The 16,168-nt window shown below is 38.4% G+C and overlaps 1 long non-coding RNA gene across 11 annotated transcripts in view; it reads right to left on the reverse strand.

Moving 5' to 3' along the window:
• LOC137489281 (uncharacterized) overlaps window positions 1-16,168 on the reverse strand; it is a 602,555-nt gene that overhangs the window by 10,046 nt on the left and 576,341 nt on the right. For 3 of the 11 annotated variants that reach the window (XR_015524716.1, XR_015524720.1, XR_015524718.1), the window contains one exon: window positions 1,214-1,317. This is a non-coding gene — a long non-coding RNA (uncharacterized LOC137489281). Of the gene's footprint in view, window positions 1-545; window positions 1,318-16,168 lie in introns of those variants that run through there. The other 8 variants (XR_015524714.1, XR_015524712.1, XR_015524715.1 and 5 more) reach the window with 4 other exon arrangements.

Here is a 16,168-nt window from a genome sequence, read left to right on the forward strand (position 1 = left end):
ACTTTGAGTAAATTGTGAGTTCACTACACTCATTTCATTTGATAAAGTTGACTGTTGGGTTTTACAGTGTACTATTTCTCTCCCTGGATTTAAATCTGCACCATGTTGACATAACATGAAAGTATATGGAACAGTACAACCGCAATTGAAATGTTGTTGTATCATAAATACTGTTTTCATGGGGCTGTGTCCTTATCCTATTACTAGACATTTTCCTTTGATACTTATGACATGCCTTCCTGACCGTTCACTTCAAGTGAATTTATTTTATTTTTTTGCAGTACAGATAAACAGCACAGTGACAGACTGTTGGTCAACGTGTGAATGGCTAACGTCTGGGACATCTGAAGCAAGTTATGTCTCTCCCTTAATCCTGGAGTTTGTCATAGCCACAGTACATAAACCGTTAGCCAAATATATGCGTATATTCTGTCAACATACGTTTTTACAGTAGCTTAATCCAAATTCAGTGTGTTTTTTTTTATAAGCACTTTTTAAAATTGATCTAGCGCATTGAATAATGGACCAGGCTGGTGTGTACTTACCCTCTCTATGATTTCCGAACATCTCCTCACAGCTGGGGACAACCTATTCACCACTTTTATTTTTCATGAGGACGAGAGAGAGTGTGTGTTGATGGGCTCCTACAATACATAAAAAGAGAAATAAACGACTTTCGCTGTTAGTTTATTCCGCGTTAGCTCACCCGCGTCAACCCAAGAAGCGAGTCACAAAAATGGACGCGTCACGGAGCAGAGGGATCTGTCTTGTTCCCTCATCTCTCCTTCTTTTTCTCTTTATCTTGCCTCTCTCTTCATCTATTCCTCTCTCTCTCTCTCTCTCTTGCATGCTTTCATGGCCACGGAAGTTGTAAGTGGCAGCTCAGGTGGAAAAATGTTTTTGGAGTAAAAAATGTATTCAATAAATAGCGGGAGCAGCATGGGGTCGGCCCAAGTGTGCATGAAACGGCAGTTTGGAGATTGGAATAATGGAACGGGAAGGGTGATGGAGCATGAGTGTACATTAAACAGTAGAGCTCCACACCCGTGACAGCCAGGCATCCGCTGGGAATACAGCCACTAACTATCCTCATATTCTTTCAATTTCAAATAACGGCCTCCACTTTCATCAGGGTGCTTTTTTCTCTCTCTCTCCCCCTGCCCTCATCTCTTTCACTTTGTTCAATTGTATTGGTGTGAATATTGAGAGAAACCTCGTTGTCATCATGAAATCAGAATGGCTCCGTGCTGCTCTGGGTTATTCATGTTTCATGACCCCTGTTACAGTGTTGCGATGCGTTCAATGTTCTTCGCCATTCTGGAAGAAGAAAACACAGTTGTGAAATCATTAAGGCGGCGAATGCGAACAGCGACACACAACAAAACAAAATCGCAAGCGTTAAAATCATAGAAGCTTCGCCCTTTTCAATGTGACATTTTACAGTTTTTTTTTTTTGTTTTTTTTTGGATGCTACCTTTTTTGTGAAACTTAAAGGTGCTTTATGTAAGTTTTTGACTCTTCATGCATTCATTTTCTTGTCGGCTTAGTCCCTTTATTAATCCGGGGTCGCCACAGCGGAATGAACCGCCAACTTATCCAGCAAGTTTTTACGCAGCGGATGCCCTTCCAGCCGCAACCCATCTCTGGGAAACATCCACACACACACACACACACACTCATACACTACGGACAATTTAGCCTACCCAATTCACCTGTACCGCATGTCTTTGGACTGTGGGGGAAACCTGAGTACCCGGAGGAAACCCACGCGAACGCAGGGAGAACATGCAAACTCCACACAGAAACGCCAACTGAACCGAGGATCGAACCAGCGACCAAGCGACCTTCTTGCTGTGAGGCGAACATGCTACCCACTGTGCCATTGAGTCTTTTTGACTCTTCTAAAACATATAAATGCCATAATATGTTAGCAAATATGATTATTATATGATTAATAATGATAAGCACACAGTCCTAGTCGGAAACAGAACTAATGACATTGTTGATACATACAAGGCTCAAAAAGATCATCAAAAAAATAAAATAGTGGGCGGCGCAGTGGGTAGTAATGTTGCCTCACAGCAAGAAGGTTGCTGGTTCAAGCCTCAGCTGGGTCTGCTGGCATTTCTGTGCGGAGTTTGCATGGTCTCCCAGTGTTCGCAAGGGTTTCCTGTGGGTGCTCTGGTGACAAAGTCCAAAGACAGGCACTATAGGTGAATCAGGTAAGCTAAATTATTCGTAGAGTAAGTATGTGAATGGGAGTGTATGAGTGTTTCCCAGTGATGGGTTGCAGCTGGAAGGGCATCCGCTGTGTAAAACATATGTTGGATGAGGTGGCGGTTCATTTTGCTGTGGCAGCCCCAGATTAATAAAGGGACTAAACTGAAAAGGAAAAGAATGAATGATAATAAAATAGTCATAAATAAACATCATAACTTCTGACCATTGCCTACCCAAGTCTCCAAGAACAAGCATCAGCATCATCTATTGGAACACAACCAGAAGGTACATGAACAAGTGTAGATTAGAGATTTCCAGGCATCTCATTGTCTACGACACACACACATACAAAAGCCACATGTTCATTTAACGCCTTCAAACAGAACCAATCCACTGTCTGACCCCCGCTCACACTCTGAATGTTTATGCATAATTGAAAATCATTATGTAAAACATTAGGCGTTTTCTAGAGCACCCTTTATATGTCGCAGGGAAGAAACACTTAGACGGGCATGAGTCCTTCATCTAATCATCTGTCCCTCTGTGGTCCTCACACTCTGTAATCTGACTGACACAATAAAAGACATTTAGCCTTTACAAAGGCCTACCAGTCAGAGCGCCTGCCCTTCCTCCTTATCTCTCAAGTGCAGCCATTACCACGGCCTCCTCTTATTGGACACGAGGCATCGATTTAACAGCATAAGTGTGGGATTGTCATGCATAAAAACTGCCTTTCCACCTTTCAAATTAGCAATCTAAGCTAAAAAGCGACATTGCTAAAGTAGCTCAGATATGTCTACGTTTTTTTTTTTTTTTTAAATCTAATTAGTGATCAATAAATCAATTTAAACATATGAGACATAATTATTAAGATCAGTTTTTACAGCAATTAATATACTGTTCCAAACAGTAACACATAAAAAAAAAACAGTAAATTCAAGAAATCAGGTGTTGCACATTTAAAACACAACAGTGATGTATAATAAAGGGGAAAATAAAAAAAAAGTGTATTATTTACTATATATACAGTTGAAATCAAAATTATTAGACCCCCTCTGATTTTTTTCTTTTTTAAATATTTCCAAATTTATGTTTAACAGAGCAAAGAAATTTTCACAGTATGTCTGATAATATTTTTTCTTCTGGGAAAAAGTCTTATTTGTTTTATTTCGGCTAGAATAAAAGCAGTTTTTTAATTTTTAAACACCATTTTAAGGTCAACATTAATAGCCCCTTTAAGCTATATATTTTTTCGGATAGTCTACAAAACAAACCACTGTTATACAATAACTTGCCTAATTATGATAACCTGCCTAGTTAACCTAATTAACCAAGTTAAGACTTTAAATGTCACTTTAAGCTGTATAGACGTGTCTTAAAATATCTAGTCAAATATTAAATCAGTTATTAAAGATGAGTTATTAAAACTATTATATCCAGAAATGTGTTGAAAAAAAATCTCTCTGTTAAACAGAAATTGGGGGGGGGGGGGGGATCATTAAGTAATCATCATTACTTAATGATTTGCGATCTTTAAATGTAGCTTGTGGGGATGCTACTACACTACTTTCCTAAATATATTAACTTCACTACAGAAAAGCTATTTGATTTAGTAAGTAGCGATGCTACCGTCACGCTACTGAGAAATGTAGTAATGCTAGCAGCATCACTACTTGTAGTGTCGCTACTGACCAAAACTGTTTGTTTTTCTGGGTTTCCCCAAGTAAGAAATCTCTGACTTTCTCTAAAGATTTACTACTGATCACATAGCCAAGTTTCCCTGACAAGATGTGCATGGGAATCGCAGCTTAGGCTGATTTGCGATCTTGATTTTATTTCAAATAATCATGCAGGCCCTAACACCAAACTCTGTTGTGATGTGCATTTCAGACGTATTTCCTGTGAATCAAACCAAATCTACAGTTTGAGCTATAGGAACATTCATCTAAGCCATATTTCAGGGTAGAATAGCAAATAAAATGCTGAGTTAAAAGACAAAGACACAGTAGTCGCATGATGAATGGGGGGCTTCCTGCTCGGAGAAACACAGCAAAGCTATTCAATTTGCCGCATCTGCACCGTTTCAATAATTCATGGCGTTTGCTGGCATTTTAATGTTTTATAAGTAAATTGTGTACTCTTATGGAACACGGAATGGCATTTCATTTGCAGCTGTTGGGTGTTCACTTTATCTTTCATAAACAAGCTAAACACGAATGCTGCCGTAATGCGTTTTTGCACAGCCTGTTAACCCTTCGTTGTGCTCGCCAGCCTCGGAGAAATTCAGTTTGCGTTCGTGTAGTCGCCACAGATCTCTGCGTTATGGTGTCATTCTCACACAAGGTCATACTGCGAGCAGCTCCATATGAATGCTACAATTAGCCAGTACTATGCGCGGTTTTATTAACTTATCATTTAGTACGTGGCTAAAGATGATGTAAAAGCAAGCAAGGACACGATGCCTGCATCTCCGTCTTTGCATTCCAAGATTCCATCATCTGTGTTTGTGTTCGGCTCAGTGACTGATTATCATTACCTTTTCTTGCAAATATCTGGCTCATTATGACTAGCTAGCTGCCAACGCGAGCGCACCAAGCCCATCTCTCTGGGAGAGGAGGAGAGATCGGCCCAGCCTAGGCTCCTGCATTTGGCTATTAAACACAATGAATGTGCTGCTTTGTTATTAACATCTGTTCATCAGGGATGAAGGCTGGATAATCACCCCTCACACCTTCTGTTTCTACACTCCAACTCCGACAATCACGACCATCATTTGGCAGCTGGTTGAAGCCACTAATGTCTCTCTTTTCCCTGTATTCTCTCATTACTCCCTCACTCTCTCTCTCTCTCTTTAGCTCATTTCCTACAGCTTGATTTCCACCTTCCTCGCCCTGTTATCCTGATTTCCTGTTCTCAATGACATGTTTACATTCAAATAATTTCAGAAAACAAAATCCAGTTTGATTTGACTGCTAAATTTAAATGTATAACCTGTTTGTACCCCATAGTCTCTTGTCTGTTTTAGCTTGGGACCAAGGATATTTGTAATGACAGGAGAAAGATAGTCATTATTGTTACCATGTTTTTGCTGGAGCACCAGCCAGATTTTACTAGAAAACTTAACTCTTTTACGTATTGTCGGAAAAGTTGCTAATTTGTACAAAGATGCATGATTTTTAAAAGGAAGCACGCCCCCAAACCCCACTGCTAACCCTATACCAAATTGGGAGATGAGCAAATCCTTATGCATGTGTCGTTTTCTTTAGCCTAGCCTTTTAACAATTTCTGCTAATGAGAAACTGTTCCGAGTAGACTCTAAGTCCAAATTCTAACCCCAAAAGGGTTAGTTGATGATAGTTTAATGATACAGACGATAGTTTTGACAATCATTACTCACCCTCAATTCCAAAACCCTGACACCTGTATTAGCTCCAAAGACATGCGCTATAGGTGAATTGAATAAACTAAATTGGGCGTAGTGTATGTGTGTGAATGAGTGTCAGTGGTGGAAAGAGTACTAAAAAATCAGCGAATACGTAAAACTTGACCAAAAATGTTGGGCAAGTAAAATGACCTGTTGTAAATATTACTCAAAATATGAGTAATATCTATCTATCTATCTATCTATCTATCTATCTATCTATCTATCTATCTATCTATCTATCTATCTATCTATCTATCTATATATATATATATATATATATATATATATATATATATATATATATATATATATATTTATACATACATCCATATATATATATATATATATATATATATATATATATATATATATATATATATATATATATATATATATATAAATAAAACAGCTGCTAAACTATAAGTTGTTGTTTGTTTGTGTTATGTAGTGTTCTAAAATGCTCTTATTTAGTAATATTGCTCACGATATATTTCTAAAAGCAGGAAGTCTAACTAAGCCAGCAGACTAGCAAAGTTTAACAACTCAGCAAGGCATCTCAGTGTGTAACTGGCATGTTTTTTCACTCTCACATATCTAAAAATATATACCAGGAAAGGCTTTACTTGGCCTATAATGAAATAATATGAATCAGTCCAAAATATACCGTAAAGATTTATTACATTTATATTTATTATTTCATGAATATCCTTTAAGTTTATTTATTAGTTTCGTTCATTCATTTGTTTGCTTGTTCCTTCATTCATTCATTCATGTAAAAAGCAATAGATTCAAGTATGTATTCGTTCATTCATTTTCCTTCGGCTTAGTCACTTTATTCATCAGGGGTCGCCACAACGGAATGAACCTCCAACTTATCCAGTATATGTTTTACACAGCAGATACCCTTCCAGCTGCAACCCAGTACTGGGGAATGTCTATGCACACGTATTCCTTTTCCAATCCTTTCTACCCCATGCAAAGGGTTATCGACAATCAATGAATCATCAAGTATTCATTAACATTTCTAGTGTTGACATATACGGTTGCACTAGTGTCGGTGTAGTGTCCCTAGTGTCAAGGTACTAACGGTGACTCGAGTTCGATTCCTAGATCGAGGTCCTTTTCCAATCCTTTCTCCTCCACGCAAAGGGTTATTGACAATCAATTAAATGAGTATTTGTTAGCATCCATAGTGTTGACATATAGCACTAGTGTCAAGGTAGTGTCCCTAGTATTGAGGTACTGTACTAATGGTGACCCAAGTTCGACTCCAGGCTTGAGGTCCTTTTCCAATCCTTTCTCCTCCATGCAAAGGGTTATCAGCAATTAGTTAATTATCGAGTATTCGTTAACATTCCTAGCGTCGACATACAGCACTAATGTCAAGGTAGTGTCTCTAGTGCCAAGGTACTAACAGTGACCCGAGTTTGATTTTTGGCCCGAGATCCTTTTCCAATCCTCTCTCCCACATGCAAAGGGTTATCAATATTCAATCAATCATCAAGTATTCGTTAACATCCCTAGTGTCCACATTTAGCACTAGTGTCGAGGTAGTGTCCCAAGTATTGAGGTACTAATGGAGAATCGAGTTCGATTCCTGGCTCGTGGTCTTTCCAATCCTTTCTCCTTCATGCTATACTACACTTTACTATACTTTAAAATAAATATTAAATCCCCCTAAACAATAATTATGAACTCTTCTGAAAAACTCTGCCTGATGTCAGTCTTCTATCTCTTTTATATTTCTATCAGTTAGTTTTCAAAAAAATCTCTTTATGTCATGATGTAAACAAGCTATTGGTCTGTAAACCTGGACCGCCAAATTTTTGTCACTCTAAACTGAACAACAAGCTAATTTATGACGCGTTCCCATCTAACAGATGTTTTATGATCATAATGTGACATTTCAATTACTCTTTTTTTGGGTTGTGTCAAGATTTGAGTCGCACATTCTTTGGCTGTAATTTTCTCACTCAAACACACAGTCGCTGCACACGCTGTTGGCCTGACTGTAAGTAACTTGTCTTTCTGATGGTGGTAAGCTGTTAGATTTACTGATGGGGTCTATGCGCCTCGCGCTGGGTGGTGGAGCTAAACTTGCTCCGCTGCATCAGCCGCAGATGTTGTGAATGTGCGTGGCGCTCAGAAATGGAGAGCGATTCCCTAGGAGACGCCAGATGACATTCAGGTCAATTTAGCAGTTAAATAAGAGTGAGTCCTCTGGGAGAGGCTTGTTACAGTTATTTCTGAGGTACCGTTCAAAGTGTTTCTCTCTATACTGTTGGTACTACATTGTAAAAAAATTATTTTAGCAAGTAAAAAAATTAAAACTTGCTGAAACCTGAAAACCTGGTTAAAGGTAGGTTTCTTTAATATATACACTGAATTATCGTAAATTGACCCAAATTTCCCTGCATGATTTTGACATAACTATGGTTCTTTATCATATCAGTTTTGACATTAATAATAATAATTTCTTACATTTATATAGCGCTTTTATGGACACTCAAATAGCTTAACACATTTTCAGGGGGAAACCCCTCATCCACCACCAGTGTGCAGCATGTGGATGATGCGACAGCAACCATATTGTGCAAACAACACACCAGCTTGATTGGTGGAGAGGTCAAAGAGATGCTATGAAGATGGTTAGAAGGCCAGTGAACAAACGAGAGGGGTCTGGGTGCAGACCTGGTGCAGTGCAATCTGAGCTGCATCCAATGCTTTTTAATGGGCTTACCTAACCCCACCCCTAACCCTACCCGTCATAGTGACGTCACTCACTCCATTGAGTGCATTGCCTGACATTGCATCGCTGAGTGATGCAATTTCAGCTTGCGTCATAAAGGCTGCATCCAGATACTATTGGAACGAACCTCTACTCTTTTTCAAAGAATTTTTAATGACCACAGAGAATCAAGACCTCGGTTTAACATCACAACCAAAAGACGGCGCTCACTGAGCAGTATAGAGTCCCCATCAATATACTGGGGCGTTAGGACCCACACAGACCGCAGGTTGAGTGCTCCCTGCTGGCCTCACTAACACCACTTCCGGCAGCAACCTAGCTTTCCCACGTGGTCTCCCATCCAGCTACCGGCCCTAGCTTCAGTAGGCCAACATGTCAGAGTTGCTAGCCAACTAGCTGCCAACAAATTAGAGCTTTATGTTACATGTATTGTTGCTAAACAATGTTTCTTGTTACTTTAGTGACATATCCAAGATGGTAGTCATGTGAATGACATTGAGAGTCTTCAATATATTAGCATTATTCTTTGCTTGTGGGAAAAGTTGTTTGTGATTAGCATTTGAATTTCTCATACACATGCTTATGATTGTGTTTGTGTCAAAAAACTAGACTGTGTAGATGTTAGAACTTCAAAACATTGCTGTATGACTATACATTTATGAAATGCAGTAATTTACTGTAAAATTTAGTCATTTGTTTTACATTCCTACTGTATTTCTAATGGTAAAATGCAACAGTCTTTACTATCTTTTTTCACAGTGTAGCAATAGCAGCAACATGCAAACGGACTAAAGATTGAGTCATCATGCGCTTGTAAATGTTTCAATGTTTCTCCAGCTGCTTGAATCAATTAATGATTGAACATACTTCCCCCTTTACATGAGTGCATGTGTTTCTGAGAGTGCATCGCAAGTGACAATATCATTGCAGAGCTTCGGCAGACAGTCCTGAGCTCATTCAAATCAGTCTGTAGTGCGTTAGCATGAGCCAAAACTGTTTGTTTACAATAGAGAGGAAAGATGCGCATGTTGTATTTTTCAGCAAAATATGTGTTACTCGTGGTTATCCTGGATGCTGCAACCTGTAAAAATGTTTTATACAGACAGTATCAGCAAAAGTCTGACTTTGTCCTGGCAAACACAGTTGAAGTCAAAATTATTAGCCCCCCTTTTTATTTTTATTTTTTAAATGTTTCCCAAATGATGTTTGACAGAGCAGGGAAATTTTCACAGTATGTCTGATAATATTTTTTTCTTATAGAGAAAGCCTTATTTGTTTTATTTCGGCTAGAATAAATGCAGTTTTTAATTTTTTAAACACCATTTTGAGGGCAAAATTAACCTTTTTAGGCCTTTTAATGTCAATGTCAAGTCTTGAAAAAAATCTAGTCAAATATTATTTGCTCTCATCATGGAAAAGATCAAATAAATCAGTTATTAGAAATGAGTTTTAAAAACTATTATGATTAGAAACATGTTGAAGAAATTGTCTCTCCGTTAAACAGAAATTGGGGAAAAAAAATAAACAGGGAGGCTAATAATTCTGCCTTCAACTGTACGTCATTATGAGACTGGAAGCCAAACTGTCGAAGCTATGGATTAAATGTAATATTGTAATACTGTTCCTTTTTTAGCACAGTCCAATTGATTTATAATATTTCAATGCATTGAAAGGGTATAATTATTATGCATCTTGCACTTTTTGTAGCCGTTTGTAACAAAACTTACATGACTTTAAAAGGTGTGTTTGGTTTTCTCAGAAATGATTTTTGTTCTGTAAGTTGTTTTGAACACTTATCAAGACACATGATGCCCGGTGAGTGGTGCTAAAAGGATGGCACTTTATCACATTTAAAAACAACATACCACACTCATAAAACATAAACCTTAAGCTAATCAACAGCGCTAAACATGTGTGATAAAAATGCATTTGCTATAGTAGTCACGCCATTCCACCTTGTTTTTACATGGCTTTGAGCTCTTTCGTCGAACTGTGTTTCACAAGATACGCAGCACTCCAGATCACAAGTGCAACCAAAAGAACTAGCGTTAAAGATTTAATTTGGAGATATGTGAGGAAACACACTATTTAAATGTATTTATTTATAAATCATACACTATGTTAAATGTGTTTATTCATTAAAATCTCACAAGCAACTTTAAGCACAATGTAAGTATCAAACTGTGACAAAATTAAGAAAGTTGGGGAAACTATGAACATATAAGCATACATATATACATAAGCAAGCACAGGAATGATAAGATATGATCTTCTCCTCTGAATAAATTAAACAGACAATAAGTGAATAATTGAATATATCAAGACATAAAGCCCATAAGACATATTTTACCCAGAATCTAAAGTGTTCTAGAAGTGGGTCTTGGAATTGGAATTTTTCTCAAGTATGATATCAAACATTTATATGGTATACTTGTTGAAAGTCTTTTCACCTCCTGATAGCAACCATTAAATGAAGTGGTCCTGATCAGCGCTTAATTTGTGAATCTCGAAATTCCGGAATCGATTGGTGAAACGGGGGACTGGGTGTTGGATAGTGGGCTGTTGGACAGCGGAGGGGTGTCGCAGACGTAAGTTAAAAGCCGGGACGGGGGTTGGTTGTTGCGGATGAAAGTGAAGAGTGTTGGGGAGTCACGGAACAAAGTGAAAGTGGGGAGGAGGGCGGGTGAGTGGGGGATTGGTAAAATGAGGTGCCGGATCAGATTTCAGAGGTGCCAAATCCGGATCTGGTGTGTTCTGGCACAAATTAAGCCCTGGGCTGCGTCCGAAAGCGCATACTTCCATACTATACAGTACGCTAGAATCAGTATGCGAGCCAACTAGTATGTCCAAATTCATAGAATTTGAAAATAAGTATGCAAGAAGTACCCGGATGACTTACTACAGTACTTCCGGCAAGATTTGACAAGAAGTGCGCATGCCAAGCATGCTGCGCTATCCCATGATGCCCCGCGAGAAAATTAATGAATGTGAGTGACGCAACGCAACTGACGCAGGTAGGTCACGTGACCAAGACAAAATGGCGGATGTAGTACGTCTGAATTCCATTCATACTTTTCACATTCATGCTGTATAGAACGTACTTTTCTAACAGCCGAGTAGTACGTTTAAATTCAAATGCAGTACCTACTGAGTAGTAGGCGGTTTCGGATGCAGCACTGGTCCTGAAGTATTTATATGTATTTTAACATTCTGTGTAAGGTGTAGGACCAAGCAAAGTTTGTCCAATTAAAACAGTTGGTCTGAACATTACGCTGTTCTACCTGCCTGTCAAAATATATGACTGCTAAACACAGCACACCCTGTTTGCGCAGAAAGGATTATGCCATCAAGACATTCATGGATGCAGTTGAGGCAGAGAATGGCAGGCAAACATCAACAACCTACCTTGCTTTTTTATGTTTGATATTGTAATTTTTAATTGTACTATAACGTTTTTGTCTCTGATGAATGATATGTGATGTGTAGTGATGTTGTGTAGCGCAGGATCATGTGCTCTGAAGGCGTGGCATTAGATGACCATTGATTGTCGTGACCCGCAGTGCATGCCTTGCGCGTAGTCGTGTATTTATACTAACACTTATAATAACACTTCCAAAATGCTAGCTGGCAGTAAGGTTTCTATGTTACTCTATGTTACTTACTTTGTGTAAAGTTTTTCCGTGGGTGTTTTTTTCCTGAATGCTACCTTAATGTACAAGTAGCTAAAACTCGATCATTCAGAGGCAGAAGCTGGCATACATGCAATAAATTGAATTATAAGGTAAACACAAAACTAAAGTTTTCTTCACAGGGCTCAACACTTGTAAACACTCACTCCATTGAGCTCGCAGCCCGTGGCTTAGCCCCATCCAAATTTGTCACAGCTACCAAGCCGACCAATCATAGAGTTTGCGCTATGTGTCATTGCGACGTGTAGTTAAATTTTTGAGAGGTGCGTGTCAGCCACGGCGAGGTCTATGCAACTGCGTGGAGGCTGCGCCGGACCATTCACGTGCACCTGACGCAGAAGTATAAATCAGCCTTTAGCTGCTACCATGCTAACATTAGCATTTTCCAAGATCTCCTACTGCATCTTTAATTTTTATAAGTTGACTGGCTAACAATGTGGAGACTGCAATATTAGCAATAGGTATGGTTACAACCCAGGCTTATCTGAAAACGTACTTCTATATACATTTGTGGAGATTTTTTTTTTTATTAATTAATTAATTAATTATTTTTTTAATTAATTTTTTTATTCTAATTAAACCTAATTTAACCTTTTGAATATTTGTTTTCTCAGTACAGCAACAATCTTTAAAATGAGACTAAGTTTAGATGCTGTTCTGTATGTGCAGCATCCAACAGAATCTCACGGCAATTCGTAACTTTTTGATTTACTGGCTAATTCGTATGATTTCGTATGATCTAATTCGTACAATTTAGTTCGATTTGCTCATCCCCCAATGACAGGGCTTTTTAAAATAGTACAATTTCGTACAACTAAACTCGTACGAATTAGCCACTAAACTGGTAAAACGTAAAATACTTATGTTTTCTTGTGAGATCAGGCTGGCAGCATCCCAAACATCTTCAACAGGTACCTACAAGTTGCAATTTATTATGTTGGTGTTCGACTGCCTCTTGTGGTAATTTCAGCTCAAAACCAACAATTTGTGCGCAAAGGTTTTGTCAGTTTATTGGTAAAGGCAAGTTTTTCCACTGAGCCTGGATGAGTTTATGTACATGTCATGTGGTCTACAACCCATCATTTTCAGTCTGTATTTGTGTTTTTTTTTTGTCTTCAGAAAAACATACGACTTGTGTTGCATGCTTCTTCTCATGCCAGCGTGCGCAGATCGTGGCAGGTCTTGGTGTGGCCCAGCGTCAGCTCCGGCCGGGCTGCTTGGCGTTCTGCTCCTCCTTCTGTCATACACAGGAAGAGCTTGACTCCAGCATCTGTGTCTCTGTTCGTTATGTCTAAATCAGCACTCTGCGCTCTGACAGAGGACTGGAACAGAACATAATGTCTTCTCCCTTCGCGACGGGCCAATGGCAGAGTGAGAGAGGGAGCCGTTCTCTTGAGGACGCCTTCAAACGTCTGTCAGACCTCGCTCCGCTGTTCGGGAAACCTGTGTTGTGCACCATGCTGATTTGTCACTCAAAATGGCTGACACGGCTTCTGTTATCGTGTGAAAGGTTGTTCTTTTTTGGACTGTTTATTATTTTTGTGCTGGTTTTACTTTGCACCAGTCTTGCAGAAAGAGGAAAAGAGTGCATGAATCTCATGGGTGAGCATATGCAGGGTGACTGCAGCGTTTTACCATATGTTCATGGCATACACGTGTATTTGTGTGTGCGTGTGTGTGTGTGTGTGTGTGTGTGTGGGGGGGGGGGGGGTGTACTACATGATGGGATATGAATAAGTGAATAACAAGGTGAGAATGTGGTAAAATCTGAAAACGTGGTAACAATCAGGCGAAGGTTTTTCTTTTTCTGGATTGCTTTTTAAAACAATGTTGGTTAGGTTTATGGAAGTGGGTGGGTGGGCAGGTCAATCGGTGCTTTTGAAAACATTATTGGTTGGGTTTAGGAAAGGAAGAGGGTGGGTCAGCTGATTGGTCAGTCAGTCAGTCATTCAGTCAGTCAGTCGACAGCGGTGTCTGGTGGATTTACGCGAGAAAAGCAGGCTCAAATGGCATGCTCACCCTATGATCTGTGTGGATCCTAAAGCCCCGGTATAGTGAAGGGGACTCTATAACGTCAGTGAGCGTCGTCTTTCTGATGAGATGTTATATTGAGGTCCTGACTCTCTGTGATCATTGAAAACCCTTTAAAAACCCCAGGATGTCCTTCGACAAATAAGCATACAATTTTTTTTTAAACACTTTTATATATATAAAGTCCATTTTAGAAGATGAAATATGGTGTTTGAAGTCTATCTAAGTGTGTTTAAAAAATATAAACACCCCCCCACCCACATTGTTTTTGTGTGACATAAAAAAAAGGAGAAAAAAAGAACTATTCTTGATAATACACAGATAGCATGAGAGTGATTTATCTTCATTGTTGGACACTTTTCTTCACAGAGTGCTATTTATTTTATATAAAATTATGAATAATATACAATTTTTTCTCCAAGAGGCCTTGCTGGGTATTTTTAATAAACGGGGGTGTCACACCAAAGGACAACAATACAGTATGCAATGATTCTACAGTGATTCCAAAAAAATTAAAATGAGTGAACAATCCTGAGACAAAAATGTAACTAGAGCACTTCTGAAAATTGAAAAGTGGAAATCTAACGTAACCGAAGTGATCTGAAGTGTAGTTTAAAAAGTTTGCTATCTATCTATCTATCTATCTATCTATCTATCTATCTATCTATCTATCTATCTATCTATCTATCTATCTATCTATCTATCTATCTATCTATCTATCTATCTATCTATCTATCTATCTATCTATCTATCTATCTATCTGTCTGTCTGTCTGTCTGTCTGTCTGTCTGTCTGTCTGTCTGTCTGTCTGTCTCTGTCCATCCGTCCGTCCGTCCGTCCATCCGTCCGTCCGTCCATCCATCCATCCATCCATCCATCCATCCATCCATCCATCCATCCATCCATCCATCTATCTATCTATCTATTTATCTATTTATCTATCTTTCTATAAAGATAAATATATCTATCCATAATGGGAACACTTGTATTTACACTGTGTTGTTTAAGTTTTTCCTTTGTTTTTTTAGCAGTACACAAAGGTTTCTACTTATACTTATGGTACATTTGAAATGTAAACTTTTAAAGTAAAGCAGTTCAGTCCAGTTGAATTTAGGGAAACACAAGCAAACATACAATTAGGAAGTACGAAAATGTATTATACAAATTATTTTCAAAAAAAGTGCTGCTTTTAATTTATGAATAAACAGATTACAATACAAATTACAGAGAAATCTGATCTGCTTACATTTTATGTGTAAGTCCCAGTGTGTGTGTTACATAATTGCAAAATAATATAAGCAGAAATGAGTAACTGCAATCCCTTTGATGCTTTGATGTAAGAACTTATTCAACAGATTTAGACAATGATGTCGTAATTTTCCCTAACTCAAAGAGCAACTTTCTGTGTGTTGCAGTAGGCCATTACTCATGCCATGAAATCACTCTTGGCATAATTGGAATCCTTTTTTCTTTCTGAGACAAAGAAGCATACGGCTATAGCTTCTCAGACAAAAGACATCAGGTTATTGAAGTTATTATTTATGCAGTTCTAGCCTGACATATATAATGCCTTTGTCTTGAATGTGTTTGCAAACTGTATCAATATTGTTGCATAAGTCTCAAGTCTGTTGATTGTTTGTGTACCCTTTTTTAATTAAAAAAATGTTGACTCAGTTTGTCTCCATCTGTTTTGTGAAAAGTAGCGTGACCACAAATACGTTTGACCTTTAAGAAAATTATTCACTGGCATTAAGGAGCTAGAACTAAATAGAAAATACCCTTAAAAACAAGAGTTTGACATGCAGATGTAAGCAATTGTATCAAACAAGGCTGTTGGGTTTTGGGACACTGTGAAGTTTGGAGCTGAGTAGAAAAATGAAAAGAAAGTCAAAAAAAGACCCGCAAATTTGAAGGCAAAAAGAAGAGCATCATGAAAACAAAGCTGGGGGTTTGTGCTTTTTTAATTCTAAGAACCAACATAGCAAATCAGCGCTAGACCACAACCTTTTAAAAGCACAAAGGAGAGTGGAACGTTTTCTGAGTGATCTACTTAGT

This window comes from Danio rerio, chromosome 24 (assembly GCF_052040795.2).
Source record: "Danio rerio strain M-AB ecotype USA chromosome 24, GRCz13ab, whole genome shotgun sequence".
NCBI lineage: Eukaryota > Metazoa > Chordata > Actinopteri > Cypriniformes > Danionidae > Danio > Danio rerio.